The sequence below is a fragment of the Pelodiscus sinensis genome, chromosome 4 (genome assembly GCF_052426305.1).
Source record: "Pelodiscus sinensis isolate ZL-2025 chromosome 4, ASM5242630v1, whole genome shotgun sequence".
Classification (NCBI taxonomy): domain Eukaryota; kingdom Metazoa; phylum Chordata; order Testudines; family Trionychidae; genus Pelodiscus; species Pelodiscus sinensis.
Window position 1 is genome coordinate 43,499,825 of NC_143055.1, and position 6,036 is coordinate 43,505,860.

Sequence of the window (6,036 nt, forward strand, 5' to 3'; positions counted from 1 at the left end):
GTTTCCTGGTGGCCGGGATGCTCCAGGAGGGAAGTCGGGCCGACGAGGAAGGGGTGGATGTGGGAAGGGGAAGGTGGGGTGAAATGGAGGTAGGGTAGTGTTGGACGGGTCAAGGGAGAGGACTTGTTTATATTGCTCTATATACATTGACATATAAATAAAATAATTATTTGCCAGTTGATCTGTAAGTATATGGTAAAATGAGAAAGTATGCAATTTTCAGTAACAAGTGTGTTCACTTGTATTTTAAAGTGATTTTTGTAAGCAAGCAGTTTGTGAGGTAAATGGTGGGGTATGCAAGAGAAATTGTATCCTGAAAGGAAAGCTTTAAGAGACACTGCCTTTTAAAAAAAGCAACAAATGGTCTGGTACCACTTTATAGACTAAACAAAACATGTGGATGGTATCATGAGCTTTCCTGGACACAGCCCACTTCAGTTGACTGGAGTTATGAGTAGGGGATTTGAAAATTCGAAATAAATAGAAGGGAAAGGGGTGGGAAGAGAGTGATGCTCTGTCTCCCACCTCCCTTCCTGTTTTTTCTTTAAGTATCTGGAGAATGGGTGCTAAACCTAAGCAGATAAAGATCAAAGTCAATAGATAGATTGCTAAAACAGAAAGGATACCACTCAGAAAGTACTACCACCCCCACTAATACGTTTCAGTTCAGTGGGGATCTGGAATCCTATTTTTGCCGTCTCTGCCTGAAGGAATATTTCCAGCACACGGATATACAACACACTGCTCCCTCCTGCCAATCCCACAAGAGGAAGGCTTCTATGTGGACCCCCACCAACGGATGTAATGCAAGTCTGGATTTCTACACCGACTGCTTCTGCAAATGCACTCAGCTGACATTATCAGCAATCAACAACATATAACATACAACCTCAGTCACGCAGAACGCAATGCTATTCACAGCCTCAGAACCAATCCTCACATCAGAATCCAAGAAGCTGACAAAGGACGCAATGTAGTCATCATGAATAGGACAGATTATGAACAGCAGGTGAACAGACAATTCACTAACACCAGATTCTACGGGCCTCTCTCCTATGACCTTATGGAGGAATACCAAAAAACCATGAAAAAACTGCTCATGAAACACCCTGATGCTACTCAGGACCAAATTTACACTAATACCCCTCCTAATCCCCGACCAGGAACTTTCTATCTACTATCAAAAATACACAAACCTGGTAATCCCGGATGACCCATCATCTCCAGCATTGGGACATTTACCACAGGATTATTTGGCTATATCAACTCCCTCATACCCTGTGCTACCAACACTCCTAGCTACCTCCATGATACCACTAACTTCCTGAGGAAATTCCAGAACATCAATAGTCTTCCTGAAAATACCGTCCTGGCCACCATGGATGTAGAAGCCCTCTACACCAACATTCCACACAAAGACAGATTCCAGGCCATCAGGAACACCATCCATGATAACAACATTGCACATCTGATCACAGAATTCTGTGATTTTTGTCCTCACCCACAACTACTTCCAATTCAGAAACAATTCCTATCTCCAAATCAGCGGCACAGCCATGGGCACTCTCATGGCACCACAATATGCCAACATCTTCATGGCTGACCATGAACGTTTCCTCAGCTCTCGCCTCCTAACACCTCTACTTTACTTATGCTACATCGATAACATCTTCATCATATGGACCCACGGAAAAGAGACTCTTGAAGAATTCCACAAGTATTTCAACAACTTCCACCCCACTATCAACCTCAGCCTGGACCAGTCCACAAGGGAAATCCACTTCCTGAACACTACAGTACAGTTAAATAATGGATACATCTCAACCACCCTATACCGGAAACCCACCGACTGCTACACTTAACTTCGTGCTTCCAGCTCACATTCCAGACACATTTTTTCAGTCGATTGTATACAGCCACGCCCTACGATAAAACCAGATTTGCTCCGACCCCACAGACAGAGACAATCACCTACAGGATCTTTACAGAGCAGTCTTAAAACTGAAATACCCACCTGGGGAAGTGAAAAAAAATTGACAGAGCCAAAAAAGTACCCAGACATGAACTACTTCAAGACAGACCCAAAAGAGAAAATAACAGAACTCCTCTTCTTGTTTCTTACAGTCCACAACTCAGACCCCTCCAATGCATTATACACAATCTACAACCTATCTTGGAAAATGATCCCTCACACTCAGAGGTTTTAGGAGAAAAACCTATTCTTGCTTACAGATAACCCCCTAACCTGAAACATATTCTTTCTGATAGCCATGTCACACAACCACTTCATAAGCCTCCAGGAACCAGCCCTGCAACCAAAAAAGATGCCAATTCTGCCCACATATCTACACTGATGAATTCATCACTGGAGCAAACAACATAAGCCACAAAATCAAAGGGTCATTTGACTGCACATCTAGTAATTTGATCTACGCCATCAAATGCCAACAGTGCCCCTCTGCTACGTATATTGGTCAAACTGGACGTTCTCTGCAGGAAAGAAATCAGATATACGTAAAGGGAATACTCAGAAGCCTGTTGGTGAACATTTCTGCTTGCCTAAACATAATCTGACAGATCTGCAGGTGGTGGTCTTGTCACAGGCCAACTCCTCAAGCCAAATTCATAGAGAAAGCCTGGAATTACATTACATACACAAATTCAATTCATATGCTAATGGACTGAATCTTGATTTAGGTTGGTGGGGCCTCTACCACTGAGTGTGCTAACTACTTTCTGAATAGTGATCATAGAATCATAGAATAATAGGACTGGAAGGGACCTCGAGAGGTCATCGAGTCCAGCCCCCCGCCCTCAAGGCAGGACCAAGCTCCGTCTACACCATCCCTGACAGATGTCTATCTAACCTGTTCTTAAATATCTCCAGAGAGGGAGATTCCACCACCTCCCTTGGCAATTTATTCCAATATTTGACCACCCTGACAGTTAGGAATTTTTTCCTAATGTCCAATCTAAACCTCCCTTGCTACACTTTAAGCCCATTACTCCTTGTCCTGTCCTCAGTAACCAAGAGGAACAAATTTTCTCCTTCCTCCTTGTGACACCCTTTTAGATATTTGAAAACCGCTATCATGTCCCCCCTTAATCTTCTTTTTTCCAAACTAAATAAGCCCAGTTCATGAAGCCTGGCTTCATAGGTTATGTTCTCTAAACCTTTAATCATTCTTGTCGTTCTTCTCTGTACCCTTTCCAATTTCTCCACATTTTTCTTGAAATGTGGCACCCAGAACTGGACACAATACTCCAGCTGAGGCCTAATTAGTGCAGAGTAGAGCGGCAGAATGACTTCACGAGTTTTGCTTACAACACACCTGTTGATACAACCTAGAATCATATTTGCTTTTTTTGCAACAGCATCACACTGTTGACTCATATTCAACTTAAGGTCCACTATGACCCCTAGATCCCTTTCCGCCATGCTCCTTCCTAGACAGTCGCCTCCAATCTTGTATGCATGGAACTGATTGTTCCTTCCCAAGTGGAGCACTTTGCATTTCTCTTTATTAAGCCTCATCCTGTTTACCTCTGACCATTTCTCTAACTTGCTAAGGTCATTTTGAATTATGTCCCTATCCTCCAAAGAAGTTGCAACCCCACCCAGTTTGGTATCATCTGCAAACTTAACAAGCGTACTCTCTATCCCAATATCTACATCATTGATGAAGATATTGAACAGTACGGGTCCCAAAACAGACCCCTGCGGAACTCCACTTGTTATCCCTTTCCAGCAGGATTTAGCACTGTTAACAACAACTCTCTGACTACGGTTATCCAGCCAATTATGCACCCACCTTATCGTGGCCCCATCTAAGTTATATTTGCCTAGTTTATCAATAAGAATATCATGCGAGACTGTATCAAATGCCTTACTAAAGTCTAGGTATATGACATCCACCGCTTCTCCCTTATCCACAAGGCTCATTATCCTATCAAAGAAAGCTATCAGATTAGTTTGGCATGACTTGTTCTTCACAAACCCATGCTGGCTATTCCCTATCACTTTATTACCTTCCAAGTGTTTGCATATGATTTCCTTAATTACCTGCTCCATTATCTTCCCTGGGACAGATGTTAAACTGACCGGTCTGTAGTTTCCTGGGTTGTTCTTATTCCCCTTTTTATAGATGGGCACAATATTTGCCCTTTTCCAGTCTTCTGGAATCTCCCCTGTCTGCCATGATTTTTCAAAGATCATAGCTAAAGGCTCAGATACCTCCTCTATCAGCTCCTTGAGTATCCTGGGATGCATTTCATCAGGACCTGATGACTTGCTGACATCTAACTTTCCTAAGTGATTTTTAACTTATTCTTTGTGTATCCTATCTTCTAAACTTACCCTCTCTCTGCTTGTATTCACTACGTTAGGCACACCTCCAGACTTCTCGGTGAAGACCGAAACAAAGAAGTCATTGAGCATCTCTGCCATTTCCAAGTTTCCTGTTACTGCTTCTCCCTCCTCACTAAGCAGTGGGCCTATCCTGTCCTTGGTCTTCCTCTTGCTTTTAATGTATTTATAAAAGGTCTTCTTGTTTCCCTTTATGCCTGTAGCTAGTTTGATCTCATTTTGTGCCTTTGCCTTTCTAATCTTGCCCCTGCATTCCCGTGTTGCTTGCCTATATTCATCCTTTGTTATTTGTCCTAGTTTCCATTTTTTTATATGACTCCTTTTTTATTTTGAGATCATGCAAGATCTCCTTGTTAAGCCAAGCTGGTCTTTTGCCATATTTTCTATCTTTCCTACACAGCGGAATTGTTTGCTTTTGGGCCCTTAACAACATCCCTTTGAAATACTTCCAACTCTCCTCAGTTGTTTTTCCCTTCAGTCTTGCTTCCCATGGGACCTTACCTACAAGTTCTCTGAGCTTATCAAAATCTGCCTTCCTGAAATCCATTACCTCAATTGTGCTGGTCTCCCTTCTACCTTTCCTTAAGATCATGAACTCTATTATTTCGTGATCACTGTCCCCTATACTGTCTTCCACTTTCAAGTTCTCAATTAGTTCCTCCCTATTTGTTAAAACCAAATCCAGAACAGCTTCTCCTCTGGTAGCTTTTTCAACCTTCTGAAACAGAAAGTTGTCTCCAATGCAGTCCAGAAACTTATTGGATAGCCTGTGCCCCGCTGTGTTAGTTTCCCAACATATGTCTGGATAGTTGAAGTCCCCCATCACCACCAAATCTTGGGCTTTGGATAGTTTTGTTAATTGCCCACCCTTGATCTAGATCATTCCTGATAGTGGATGTCTAACCTGCTCTTAAATATCTGCAGTGATGGAGATTCCACAACCCTCAAATCCTCCAAAGCACTTTCCCTGCCTCTGAAAAACCTTTTTACTTTCCAGTAAGTTTTGCAACAATAAGAACTGTTGACTTGTAGGGGAGCTTTGTGTATGAGGGAGGCAGTATTTTCCCAGGAGCAGAACCTAAACTAGGGAACTTGAAGAAATAAGAATGACCCTTTCAGAATTCATTCATTAACGTATTTCAGGTCTTTACTCAATGAGCTCCTCTCTCATATGCATAAACAAACTAATTGATAAAATGCTGTGAGTTGCACCCAGTTTGGCCCCTGTAAGTGCCAGTTTTCACTAAAGTGTGACAGCACACAGTTGTCTGGTATGGCCTAGAGGAATCTATGATCTAACACTGTATAATTAAGTGAGACAAGTTTCTGAACCCTACTTGGAAATTATGCTACTGCCTAGGCCTTCAGGCAGCACCTTTCTCCAATCATGAGTCTATTGCTGTGTTGTCCTCCATGAAAATAAAATTGTATGAATGCATGGATTCTCCTAATCATGGCAAACAAATGCACTCAGGCAATTTGACTTGCCTTGTAAATGGGCCCTGTGGTGACCTCCAATCTCACCTTTTAAGGGTTACAAAAAGTATTTTATTGAAATCTTTTGATAACTTGCATGCCTTCAGAGCAATGCTAATTCTCAAGAATTACAGTGTACAAAAAGACTGCAACAAAATAGCTCTTCAATTCATATCTTTGGAAAGAGCAAATGT